Source organism: Pistacia vera, unplaced genomic scaffold (genome assembly GCF_008641045.1).
Source record: "Pistacia vera cultivar Batoury unplaced genomic scaffold, PisVer_v2 Contig25, whole genome shotgun sequence".
In the NCBI taxonomy this organism is placed as follows: Eukaryota; Viridiplantae; Streptophyta; class Magnoliopsida; order Sapindales; family Anacardiaceae; genus Pistacia; species Pistacia vera.
The window spans coordinates 388,473-402,860 of record NW_022196057.1 but is presented as its reverse complement, the minus strand read 5'-3'; the positions used below and the strand labels follow the sequence as shown (position 1 = coordinate 402,860).

At 34.9% G+C, this 14,388-nt stretch overlaps 1 protein-coding gene, 1 non-coding gene and 1 pseudogene across 2 annotated transcripts in view; all 3 read left to right on the top strand.

Moving 5' to 3' along the window:
* Positions 1 to 1,600: 1,600 nt before the first annotated feature.
* TRNAI-AAU lies at positions 1,601 to 1,673 on the top strand. The gene has a single exon. It is a non-coding gene; the product is annotated as a tRNA-Ile (tRNA).
* Positions 1,674 to 5,949: 4,276 nt separating this feature from the next.
* LOC116132197 (zinc finger CCCH domain-containing protein 30-like) overlaps positions 5,950 to 14,388 on the top strand; it is a 29,931-nt gene continuing 21,492 nt past the window's right edge. The window contains exon 1 of the mRNA XM_031417857.1: positions 5,950 to 6,099. The gene's annotated coding sequence lies outside the window, so the exon portion shown is untranslated. The remainder of the gene's footprint in view (positions 6,100 to 14,388) is intronic.
* On the top strand, positions 6,147 to 8,836 carry LOC116132211 (annotated as a pseudogene).

Genomic DNA, 14,388 nt, shown 5'->3' with positions numbered 1-14,388 from the left:
TTTCAATCTTTGAATATTGGTTTTTAGATTTGGATTAGTTTATGGTGTCTTGTTTCACCACCTTATTTGTATCGTACGGTTTTAGCACACAACACAATATTGAACACTAAGTATGTTTGAAACGCCCACAAACTTTCAAAGTAAGCATGAAAATACCCACAAATTTTTAAAGAGAAATAAGAATATGAAGAATATAGATGAAGATAAAAACTTTATTTTATTGCTCTCAATTGAGTATAATGCTTGGAATGAATGAATAAACATAATACTAGCTAGCTTTATATAGGATTTTAACAAGTATATCTTACGGTCTAGATCCGTATATATTCATTGATATAGATTACTAAGATTAAGTGTACAAACAATAGAATCATTTGGTGAAAGAATATTATAGGGTCCGTTTGTTTTATTATTTTGGGAATAATATTGAGTAGTTGAATAAGGGAGCATTACGAGGTAAAATTTAAAAATTTACAAAAAAAACCTCATAGGTTTACTAATTTAACTAAACACTCCAGTATATAAAAAATTTATAAAATGATAAAAACACCCCCACCTACCCACAGTGCCAGATTCCAGCCACCACTGCAGGAATCTGGCCGAAAAATGACGTTACGACACAGACCGGTCGGATCTGGCGAATAGGGCATCGATATGGCATTTTTCGGCCAAATCCACTACGGATCTGGTTGGAAAAGGCCAGATCTATGAATTACCAGCCAGTTCCAATCGTTTGTTGGCCGTTGTGACAGATTCCAGCTACCATCGGCGGTGATTACCGGAATCTGGCAAGTATGGGTGGATGAGGGTGTTTTTATTAATTTTTAAACTTTTTTCTGGGGGTATTTAATGAAATTAATAAACATAAAGGGTCTAAAAATAATTAAAAAATATACTAATATTTCTCAAATAACAAAACAAACAATATTTTGGGAATATGATTGGAAATATGGGTAGAAATAATGTGTCAAACGGAGCCTTAGAAGCGTATGGGTCAAGTCTAAATCAAGCCTTTTTAATGGGATATTGGGTCTCGTATAGACTTGAAAAAAGGTCCAACGTGACACTTAGAACACTTTTAAGAGAGATTTGCGAGTTTAGAATATTTTATAATAAAATTGAGAGGAGAAAAAGAAATGTAAAATTATAAAATGGGTATTTTAGTCATAACGATAATTTAACGAAGGTTTAAGCAATGGCACGTGTAGGGCGATAAGGGAATCAGTTAAAACTTAGAAAGAAGTTGAAAATGAAATAGTTTTGTTGGCGTTGAAGGGAGCCAAAGTGGTTTTGACATTGTATGTGGATAGTTAGGAAGCTAAAAGATTGAAGAAGTGCTTTTTTTAAAATGGGACCAAAGTAGGTTGTTACCAAGCAAGAAGAAGTGCTTTTCAAAATGGGACCGATTCAGCTTTGTTTGATAATCAAAATCAATATCCATTGGCTTTTCTCTCAAAGGTTGTTGGAATGGAGTTTTCAATAAACCTTAAAGTAGACCTATATCTACATTTTACATCTTCCGGGTTTTGTGGGTTTCTATTTAGTTCTATTGTATTTGATTTATATATATATTATATTTCAGTTATGTACTGAAACAGTTGGCCTATTAGCTCAGTTGGTTAGACGTCGTGCTAATAACGCGAAGGTCGCAGGTTCGAGACCTGCATGGGCCATGTGCGCTTTCCTTTTTTTTTTTTTTTTTTTTTTAATATTATCCATCTTTTTTAAGTTAGTATAATTTTTAAAATAGAAATATAATGTTTATGCTTTATGAATTATGTTACTAGTAGGGGTGTTCAAAAGAACGGTTGAAACCGGAACCGGCGGGTACCCTGGGTTTGGTTCCGGTTCCTCCCCGAGACAGTCGTCAATGGGTAGGTTCCGGTTCCAAATTTTTGGAACCGTTACTGTGCGGTTCCGGTTCCGGTTCTTATAGTTAGGAACCAGAACTGGAACCAGGAACCAGGAACCGAGACTAATATAAAATAAAATTAAAGATTAGGGGAGTTAATATAAACTTTTGTAGAAAAAGTAATGTGAATACATTTATATTTATATTTCAAAACATTTAAAGTAAGTTGGTTTGTCTTTTGAGAATCTACCTTTACAAAGTAATGGAGTTTGTAATTTTGAATTTTGAATTTATAATTTGTAATTTTATTTTTGTTAACAAGTGTCAGGTGGGGGGGTATTTGTAAGTTTTTAAAGTTTTTTGCCATTTTAAAAACTTTTGGGGGGCCATGTAATTTTACAGAGTACCCAGAACCGAAACCAGAACCGTTGTTACAGGTTCTGGTTCTAGGTACCTAGGAACCGGAACCGTCGGTTCCGGTTCTGGTTCCAAATTTCAAGGAACCGTCGGTTCCGGTTCCGGTTCCTTCAAAAAGTGTAGGGTACCCGGAACCGAACACCCCTAGTTACTAGTAAGTTATCCTCCTCCTAAACAAATAGTAATAATTCTTTATTTAAAGAAATAATATCTCATTAACAATATCAGGTATCAATAAATCATGTTATATTGTATTCAATTTAAGAACAATTAATCATACAAATTGTAAAGATTAAAAAAAATAAAAAATTAAGATACTATTGATCTGATACCATATTCTCATCTTTCTTCTTTTTATTTATTTATTGGTATTATAATGTACCATTTTTAATTTTTTTTTTTTTATATTTGAGGTGTTCGGATCAGCTTGTTTGTATCTCGTCAAATCCTCAGAATCATTGAACATCCTAGAAGTTTAATATTCTAAGATAAGTCACCAATGTGATAGGTGACCCTTAAGTGGTTTGAATATAGAAAATCAATTAAATAAACAAACTTTTTTTAGGGTCAACCCTTTGGGATTCATAATGTGCCAAAGAAGCCATTATCCAAATACCAATTAAAGAAAAAACGAATCTTGCAATAGGATTGCCTTATTATGGCAAAAGCATTATCACCATTACTTAGTTTAGTGGAGCATCAAATAAATAAACAAATAACATTATCTATTAATTAAAAACTTAGATTAATAACCCACTTATCCTTGTTGGTTACTTACGAGGGACAAATAATTTTCTGAGCATGAATAATGCAATACTTAAGCCATTAAAAATATAATATTTTTAGCCTTATATCATATTAAATTAATCTCTTGTTTGCCTATGACTTCACTTTTTAAATAATAAAAAAGTCCCCAACATCTGGAATATGTTAATAGGACTTTGAGTGGGAACACTATTCATGCCATTTATTCTTACAATTAGGATAACCCTAAATTTTTATAAAATAATCACCACCATGGATTATAATAGAAGCAAAAATATTATTTATCAAAAGAAAGCTAAAATGGATTAACCACTTGACTGTGGCCGGATGGTAAGACCTTAGGTTATCTAAAGATCGTGTGTTCAAGTTGGTTACCTATCACATTTGTGACTTACCTGACCCATTAGACTTGTACTAGTAATGTAACTTATAAGATCCATTAGGTTTATAGTAGGGGTGTTCAACAGAACCGATTGGAACCAGAACCGGAATCGATGGGTATTCGGGGTTTGGTTCCGGTTCCTACGCAGAATCGACCGTCGACGGGTAGGTTCCAGTTTCAAATTTTTGGAATCGGAATCGGGAATCGAGACTAATACAAAATATAATTAAAGAGTAAGGGAGTTAATAAAAACTTTTATAGAAAAAGTAATGTGAATACATTTATATTTTTATTTCATAACATTTAAAGTAAGTTGGTTTGGCTTTTGAGAATCTATCTTTATAAAGTAATGGAGTTTTTAATTTTTAATTTTTAATTTTATTTTTGTTAACAAGTTCCAGATGGGGGGTTGTTTGTAAGTTTTTAAGGATTTTTTTGCTATTTTTAAAACTTTTGAGGGATCATGTAATTTTACAGGGTATCTAGAACTGAAACCGGAACTGTTATTACATGTTCTAGTTTTGGATACCTAGTAACCGGAACCGTCGATTCCGGTTTTGGTTCCAAATTTCAAGGAACTGTCGGTTCCAGTTCCTTCAAAAAATATAGGGTATCTGAAACCAAACACCCTTAGTTTGTAGGGTGTCTAATAGATCCTAAAAAATAATTGAGATGCGCGTAAGTTAGCTCAGACACCCCGTCACAAAAAAAAAAAAAAAAAAAAAGGGTTGGAAGAAAAAATTTAGAATATCTTAGCTATAACACATCTTCCATACTACAAAACAATAATTTATATCATTATACATTTTTTTGTTAGTGTGATTAGTTATTATCAAGTTGAAAAATATACAATATGTATTTATTAATCGGTGGTACTATTGATGTAACATGTTCGTGGTATCATAAATTCTCATGAAAACAATTCGTCAAGTTTCCATTTTCATGATCTTTACTTTATAGTACAAAACCAATAATGGAAATTGAGAGAAAAGAAACCTCGTACTACATAAATTAAATGAATTTTCTATTGAATGGGACACGGTTGGTTATGTATCTACCAACAAGAAGAATCGAATAAAGCAATTTTGTAGTCTGGTATTTTAATATTGATTGAGATAAATCAACGAAGTAATTCAATTAATGCGTTATATTTAATATACTAATTAGTGTAAAAATTAACCAACATAATTTCTTAAATATGGAAGGAAACACTTTGCCTACCTTGATTAAGATTAGTTATGGTTATTAAAAGTGAAAATTTGTCACCAACAACTTATATTCCTCATAATATATTAATATGAAGTAAGTGATAGTTATTTATTAACAAAATATATTATATGCTTTCAAATGGGCATAGCATAATCTAACTACTTTTCTCCTAAACCCAAATCTTTTCTTCTAATCAAGACAATTTCATGATTGTTGTCCTATGTCTTTCAAAACCTTAACTCAATCTATATGTAATTATTGTTGCTTACTTTGGTAAGAAATTCAAACTGTGAAGATAAGATTTGATTTTAAAGTCAATTGCAATTAAATATAATGCATTAAAATACATATGTATATGGTAAATGACACGAAATGAGACTTCTACCAACTTCTTTTGATGAATTAGAATTTGTTTGTTTGAGACGATGGTTAGTCTTGATTTTTTGTACCTTGATAGGTTTTGTACTTTGACTATGCACGCCAATGTGAAGAAGTTGTTAAAAGTTGTAATATATTACCATTTTGGTAGACTGTTATAAAATATATTGTTTAATTTTTCTCCTTTTTTGATTCGGTTTTGTGAGTGGGTTTTCCCCGAGCTCATGTTTTTTGGTATTCTTAATTTTGGATTTATACTTGTCATATTTGTTTTCTAATTCAAAGGCATAAGGATAAATTCTAAAGTAAATATACCTTAAACAACTTTAATTTTTATTATTCTTAATTTTGGAATCAAATTTCTCCCGTAAGTAAATCACTTCAAGTTTCCTTTTAGAAATATTAAAGAAAGTTGAATAATAATTACTAATAAAAAAGAATTTATTTTAGAAACTCTTTGTATAAATTTTTTAATTTTTAAAATAGAAACTCTTATTACACGCATATTTTTATTTATTTAAAAAATATTATATTTATATGATTTGACTCTAAATTAAACCAAAATTGACTATTGCCCTGACCATCTCTTTGATTGGCGGACTCCAAATCTCCATTCCAATCCAGCTTTTAACACGCCACTTCACGTCCACAATCTTTCCACCTCACTTTAATTTAACTCTCATTTCAACTTCATTTAACGTGCATTTCAATACCATTTCATTTCTTCTTGTTTCTTCATTTTATTTTGAGCTTAAACTCTATCCATCCTGTAAATCTAATCTTCCATTTCCATTTCTAGGCTTCTTTTCTTCCTCTCCAAACAATCTCTTTCTTTATTCTTGGTTGGTTCAGTTCAGCACAGTTTTTGTTTCCTCGGTAGCATCGAACGTGAAGAAGATTTTTACAAGTTGTGCTATAAACAACACCTTCATCTATTATCTCTCTAGCTTGTCTTCTTCTATTACTTTGCTTGAGGCAGTTTCGGCCATTGATCTTTGCTCTGCAGATCCATGAAGCCCCATGCTGATTCTGTCTCCTCTCTTTGTTAGATCTGTTGACTTTTCTTCGACTCACCTCATGCTTCAAATTTTGTATGGTGAGTTCTTTTTAGTATTTTGTTCGTTGTTGTTTGGTTGCTGAGAAATGGAATGTCCTGAAAAAGAGTTTGTGGTTTTTTTTTTTTTTTTTTTTATATGAATAGCAAAAAGTTTTGATTTTTAGAATAAGATCTCTCATGCTTACCAAATAAGAAAAAAATTAAAGTAGTTGTAATCTAGATTATTCCCAGTACTTATATAGATATGTCTGTGTAGTATTCTAGAGTTTGAGTTGCAGATCTACCTTTACTAGGTTCTTGTTGTTGGTGATTATGATTTGGTTTTGATTTTGTCCATATCTCTTGTTAAAGTTTTGTGCTGATCTATTTGTACATGATCCATTACAAGATTAGTATTTTTTTCTTGTCTATAAGTTAGTTCTATGCAATTATACGTATTGCTTGTAATGAATAAGTAGCTCTCATTCTATCTCAAATATATAAATAAAAATGATGTTTTACTAAGTTTCAGATGGGCTTTCTGATATTTTCATTATTATCATCATTTTGGTTTATTCTATGGTATTGTCGTCATTAATTTTAGTGTGTTTTATGGATTTGTGGGTTTCTAGAATTGGTATGATTTATTTATTCATTTAATTTTTGTTCTGATTCTCCAGCTAATTGAAGCAGTGCGGTGGTCCAGAGCGATCAAAATCTAGCACCAAAGATATGAATAACCTTAGTGTTGAGACTGAAGATTCTTTTTCCCAGCTCTTAACTTGCTTCTAACATGATGTTGAAGGCTTTAAGCGAGTTATTAGAGCGGATCCTTCTTGTGTTGACGAGTTGGGCTGTGGTATGGCCGTCAAAAGGCTAAAACAGATAGTTCGCGAGGCTAAAACTCCGTTGATGGTTGCTGCTACCTATGTAGTGTTGATGTGCTTAAGCTTATACTGCTGCATTCTATGGCTGATGTAAATCTCTCATGTGGCACGGACAAAAGCACTGCCCTTCATTGTGCTGCTTCTGGAGGTTCACCTAATATGATTGATGTTGTTAGACTGCTCTTAGCTGCAGGTGCGGATCCATATTGTGTTGATGCCAGTGGTCGATGTCCTTTGATGTTATTGCTGTTCCACCAAAGCTCCAGCATGAGATCGCTCTTGAAGAACTTCTTGGAAGCAATTGTGCTTCTCGTGGTTAGCCGTGATGTTGAGAGCAATTTGGCAATATCGACTAGTTCTTCTAGTTCTAGCTCCCCAATCCTCTCTGTTATCAGGCAATGGGTCACCACCATCTCCTACTGAGTTAGCATCTTCTCCAATATCCTCAAAGTTTAATGATGTATCTGTCAGTGCTGTTGCTGAAAAGAAAGAATACCCAATTGATCCATCTCTCCAACAAAAAAAACAGCATTTATGCATCTGATGAGTTTCGGATGTTCTCCTTCAAGGTCCGTCCTTGTTCCCGAGCATATTCCCATGATTGGACAGAGTGCCCTTTTGTCCACCCGGGGGAGAATGCTCGGCGAAGAGATCCTCGGAAGTTTCACTATAGCTGTGTGCCTTGCCCTGTTTTCGTAAGGGTTCTTGTAGGCGTGGTGATATGTGTGAGTATGCTCATGGAGTGTTTGAGTGCTGGCTACACCCAGCTCAATACAGAACTCGGCTATGCAAAGATGGCACAAGTTGCATACGGCGTTTTTGCTTTTTTGCTCACACAGCTGAAGAACTTCGCCCCTTGTATGTCCTTCTGGATCTGTGGTTCCTTCACCACGCTCATCTGTAAGCAGTGCTGGTGTCATGGATATGGCTGCCACATTGAGCCTTTTCCCTGGTTCTCCCTCATCGATCTCTGCCATGTCACCTAATCCTTTACTCAACCCATGTCTCCTTCAGGGAATGGCAATACACTCATCCATGGCGTGGCCACAACCAAATGTGCCTACACTTAATCTCCCGGGAGCAACATTCAATCGAGTCGCTTGAGGTCTTCCCTTAGTGCTAGAGATATCCCTGCTGATGATTTTAGCATGTTGTCAAACATGATGCCCAACAACAGATTTAAATGATCTAACTTGTTTTTCTCAATCACGAAACAGTCCGTGTCTTTGAGTCGCTCTGGTCGGACTAAAACACTGAATCCCTCAAATCTGGAGGAGCTTTTCACTGCTGAGGTATCTTCATCTCCTAGGTATTCTGATCAGGCCGTTTTCTCCCCTGGCCACAAATCAGCTGTTCTCATCACCCACAACAAAGCATGCTATCTCCCATTAATACAAATGTTTTCTCTCCAAAAAAGTAGAGCACCCACTAAGGCAGGCTTCATTTGGTGTTGGATCTCCCGTAGAATGTCACCAAGAATGTGGAGCCAATTTCCCCAATGGGCTCTAGCTAGCTGCGTTGATGCAGCGTGAGAAGCAGCAACAGCTTCCGAAGCCTCAGCTTGAGGGACCCAGGATCCAATAATCCCATACCAACTGTTGGTTCTCCTGTAAATGCAAATTCTTGTCTAAATGGGGATCTCCAAATGGAAAAGTAGACTGGTCAGTTAATGGGAATAACTAGAACTTTTGGGAGATCAAATTCGTTTGATCTTCGGAAGAACATTGGTGAGGACCTGATCTAACTTGGGTTCAGTCTCTAGTTAAGGATCCACCACCTGAGATGATGAAAGAGAAACCAGTTCTGGCCTCTGGTGCCGCATCTTCTGGTGAGGGTTTGAGTTCTAGTTCCTCCTACTGATTCCATTGACATCGGTTATTGGGGCATGGCTTGAGCAAATGCAGCCTTGATCAGCTTTAGTCTAGTGATAAATTCACTTGATTACTCAAATTGATGATAGTAAGCACATTTTCACAAGGTACAATATTTTGCTGGGTATTTTAGGGATGGTTGAAGCTTTGGGAAGACACACAGTAGTGAAGGTGGAACAAAAGGGTGAGGTTCAACAGTTCAAGTGTTAAAGAGGATTGAAGGTTCAGGCAAATTATTCATTTTTTTTTTCTTCTACCATTTTATTGTTTTTTCAGAAATTAAGAAAGTGGGAAGAAGCCTCTCTCGGGACATTGATTAAGAAAACTTAGTCCAGGCTTGGTCTCTCTCTTCTAATATTTTCTGCTCGTAGGATTATTCTTGCTGCTAATTTTTCTCTTCAAAGAAATGGCTGATACAAGACCTTTTGTATCTTTTGATGTCTCATTTTTTCAGTTCCCAAAATATATATTTTCCTTGGATAGTTGATTGACTAAGAAACGTAAGTGGGGAGAAGGGGAGGATTAATTCTTTTTGATGGCTGCAATGTAATTTAGATGCAAATATGTTTCCTTATTATTAAATATATTTGAATACCTTTTTTTTTTTTTTTCTTTCCTTAGTTGAACGTCTTGCCCTCTTATCTTTTTCTGATTCACTTTGCTCTTTATTTCGATGTACATACAATCAATAACTGAAGCCAAGTTATATATATATGTTATTTGGGTGTCTTATTGAATTGTATTTCCACTGATGTTTCGGTTATTAATTGGTGATCATTATTTGTGAGACACAAAGAATAGAATATGTTAAGATTCTTTAATCTTTGAAGAAGAAGATCTCACATGTGGAATAAGCATAGATAGTGGATTAATTTTCTTGAATAAGGAATGAATTTATGAGATCTACTTTTAAAAGATGGTGTGTGGGGTCCTTGACTTTGAGATTGAGAAGAGGGTATTTTCAATTTTGTCCCTTTTGTTTTGTTTTGATTCCAACCACTCAACCCATAAAGTAGTGGTGGTGGCAAGCCTCTTATTGAAGTTAGATAGAATGGTTATATTTTTCACTCGGGTATTTTGATAGTGTTTGAGTCTTTGTGTGTGGGTCAAGTTCATGTTGTAAGATTTCCAGGTTTTGCCTTTTTATGGTCGGTTGATGAGTAGGTTGCTTACTTTCTAAGTATAATGTTTTGGTTCTAAGAATTATTTATTAATCAACTTTTCTTATAATCAATCCCCCATTGCTTGCTTCTTAGGGCCACCGTTCCTCTCACTCTCTAGACGGGGCTTTAATATTTCTTCCGTTTTACATACCTTTTATTTGATTAGTTGCTTGTGATTAGTATATAATGCTAAGGCTAATATGCACTTGACAATATTGCCTGATTTTCATCACAAGTGATCAAAATTTCTATGTGGAGAAAGAGAGAAATGGTGGTCAGCAGTGATTTTTATTTTATAAAAGCTTATGGTACAATAGCACTCAAACAGAAGCTTATATACATGTGTATCTGGGAAATGATACCTAAAGAAAAAAAACCAAGAAATAGTTTTTAACTGACAACATAGAGAACATTTAGTTATATTTTAAGTCCTAATCCTGAAGCTATATAATAAAGCCTATGGAAACAATCGGGCTTTGAGAAATCCCCAAGTCCAGTTCCATCCCATCCTGCATGCAAAAATTGAAGTCTTTTTCCTTAAATAAGATGTTCCAAAAGATAGTTTTATGTGTAAATTAGTTGATTTTGGTCACCTCCTCCATACACCAGCAAATGTGCGGAGACCCAGAAATTTTAAAGCTATCCACCAGATTCCAACAAAACATTGCTCTTAAGAGAACAAATAAGCTTGCTATGCTTACCATGGCCACCAAAACCTGAAGAAATTGACAAGAAGTTTGACATTTATCAGAGAGAAATTTGGAAAGAGATTGAAGATTAATTTCAACATTAAGAGCCTGCCTGTGTACTAACCATGGAGTATGCAGAATACAAATCAGAAGCTCCAAAATTTACACCATCAAAGACAAAGCTAGAGAATTGATGGGTTGAGTTGCTGCAACAAACTGAAGGGTGAAAGAAGAGAGATTTAGTTTAAGTTAATTTACCATTGATACACGTATGCCGGAAGTTTGAATTACCGGTATGCCGATGTTTATAAGGTGGATAACATGAACATCTTTTGAAAAGATTCCAGAGCCGATAGAGTCCAAGTCCTACAAAGAGAGCAAGCCCCAAGCCTAGAACAAAACCCATCTGCAAAACCAACTTATGATAATTTTCACGATCTGTTTTTAACATTCATCAAACATAATAAGATGAGACATTAATTGTAAATCTCAGGAACTTCGAATCATATAATATTTATTATAAGGGTATATATGGAGTGTTTTTAAGCTTATAACCGTCAAACTAGTTTATAAGCTCTAAATTAACTGACTTGTTTGTTTATATATTTTTTTGAATTTATAAGAAAAAAAAAAAAAAAAAAGTTGGGGGGGGGGAGGTATTTTTTTTTTTTTTTTTTTTTTGCTTATATAAGCTATTTGACAAAAATATTCTACCATTATCCTTGTTTAATTTTAAAATTCTATTATAGTCACTGTTTAATTATACATTTTAGTTATTTTTATAAATGTACTTATAAGCCACATTTTACCAAACACGCAACTACTTATCAGTCACTTATAATACTTTAAAACACACTAATTGCTTAATTTTAAATGCTTAAACTACTGTTGCTTATACTAATTTTCATAACTCAGACAAACACCCCCTATATTAACAAAAAAAAAAAAAAAAAGATCTTTTAAAGATTCTAGGTATTTGATAGTGTTTGGTTGGTTGAATAAATCGGTGAATATTGTTTGGTTAGAAGGGTAATGGGTGGGTTGTTTATTATTATTAATTGCCCTCCTTTTAATATTATTATATAAGTATTTTTATTATTTTTTTTAAATCATTCTTTTAACTCTCTACATTGAAATTTACTAAAACACCCTAGCCATATAAAACTTTAATTTGTAGCAAAATCACCCTCAACTCACAACCCCACAAGGTCGCTACCGTATTCAGCTGACCATTGTATTGCCACTATCTATTCATTGCCAATCGCCGTCGACAGTCGACGAAATGGTGCATGACTGGCCATATATGGCCGACCGTACGTTGATAAAGCCAGAAATGGCCATGGATCGCAAATCCATGGCCGAAAAATGGCCATTTCATGGCCAAGTATGTGGCCGTGAAACGGCCATAGAAACACTAGATCTGGCAGATCCATGGTTGGAAAAGGCTTTACTGGCGCATGATAGGCCAAATCTCGTTGGTCGTGCACCATTAATGTGGCTGATGTCTGCGGCCGGCGATGGTCTTGGGTGGCTGGGGGTATTTTGTTAACTTTTAAATTTTTTTGTGGTTGAAGTGTTTTAGCTAATTTCTCAAATGTAGGGGGCTGGACTAATTGTTATTTGTAGACATTTGAGGGCAATTGTGTCCGAAATGGTTTTTAATTAAGGGCAAAATGAGTAGAAAAATCAGAGTACCTCGATAATGTTTTAATAACACCCTTTAACAAGGTAATAAGATTATCCCCCACATTACTAAAAAATAAACACTATTTGCAATATAAGATTACTGTAATATTTTATTACTTGTAAACCAAACGTAGAAATCTTGTAAAATAAACGATGATTATCCCATTATGTTATATACGCCCGATCCAAACGCCCCCTAGGGCGTTTGGTTCAGGGAATGTTGGATTACTGGAAAGATAGATTACCTTGAAGATTATTGGGAATGTTTAGGAAAATGTGTTTGGTTAATTGGTAAGTATGTTATATTAATATGTTTGGTTGAGAGGAATAAATTGGTGGATATGTTATTTAAATTACTGAATTGTCCTCTAATTAAATATTATTATTATTTAATAGTATTTAGATTATATAAGCCCCCTTACATTTAAAAACTTAGCAAAAAAAAAAAAAAAAAACCCCATAATAAAAGTTTGGAAAATCAACAAAACACCCCCACCAACCCAGCTACTGTCGATCGTCGGCAACCACCATAGGCTATCGGCAGCCAGCAACCTAACGGTGCACAAAAGGCAAAAAATGGCCGCCGTACGTCGATATGGCCTTCAACGGCTAGATTGATGGATCTGGTCTTTGATGACCTGATTAGATTTGGCCGTCAAGGGCCATTTCCGACCAGATATCAGGTCGCAAATGGCCATATTGGCCATTTTTGGCATTTCGTGCATTGTTCCGGTGGCGGTTGGCCGCGGCGGTGGTTACCGGCGGTAGGTGGCTGGGGATGGTGGTTTGGGTGGGCTGTAATTTTTTTTTTAATTCAAGGGTAAATTTGTTAAAAAAGTTAATTAATTGGGGGTGAAATAGTAAAAGCTATATTCATGTAAATAAATTTAAAAATAAGGGCATTATTGTCCTAAAATTTTATTAATAAGAGATAGAATCGTAATAAAAAAAGATATCCCTAATAATCTTAGAATACCTAAGAAAATAGAAGTAATCAGATTACCTTAAATATTGTCAATAGTAACCACTATTGGTACTTAAAGATTATCGATATCTTATATTACTTGATAACTAAACATGATAATCTAAGTAATATAAGATGACTTGATCCGAGTAATCTCAAATACCCCCTAACCAAATGCTCCCTTAAAATAATAATGGCTTACCTGCAGTACTCTGTTTGCTGCAGCTGTTGCCTTCTCATAGTCCTTCTCAGCAAATGAACAAGCTAGAATGGCCTGAAACAGTGGAGGAAACATGTTACTGATAAGTTCATAATTCATAATGCTCCTCATTGAAATCATAATCATGAAGAAAAATTGGAAGTTATTAAATACCTGTCCCGCAACAGCCAATCCATCAGCCAGAAGAGATGATGTGAGCCAGACCTGTAAGCAAATTTGGAACGCAGCCATAGGTGTTGAACCAAGGCGTGCAGCCATTGAAGCTGCGAGTGTGACACAGATAGTCGCAGCTATTACTCTGGTTAACAAATAAAAACCTTGATGTTGTTAGACTGCTCTTAGCTGCAGGTGCGGATCCATATTGTGTTGATGCCAGTGGTCGACGTGCGGTTGATGTTATTGCTGTTCCACCAAAGCTCAGAGCAAGATGAGAATCGCTCTTGAAGAACTTCTTGGAAGCAATTGTGCTTGGTGTTAGCCGTGATGTTGAGAGCAATTTGCAATATCGACTAGTTTTCTAGTTCTAGCTCCCCAATCCTCTCTGTATTAGGCAATGGGTCACACCATCTACTGAGTTAGCATCTTCTCAATATCTCAAAGTTTAATGATGTATCTGTCAGTGTGTTGCTGAAAAGAAAGAGTAACCAATTGATCCATCTCTCCCAGACATAAAAAACAGCATTTAGCATCTGGAGTTTCGGATGTTCTCCTTCAAGGTCGTCCTTGTTCCCGAGCATATTCCCATATGGACAGAGTGCCCTTTTGTCCACCCGGGGGAGAATGTCGGCGAAGAGATCCTCGGAAGTTTCACTATAGCTGTGTGCCTTGTCCTGATTTTCGTAAGGGTTTGTAGGTGGTGATATGTGTGG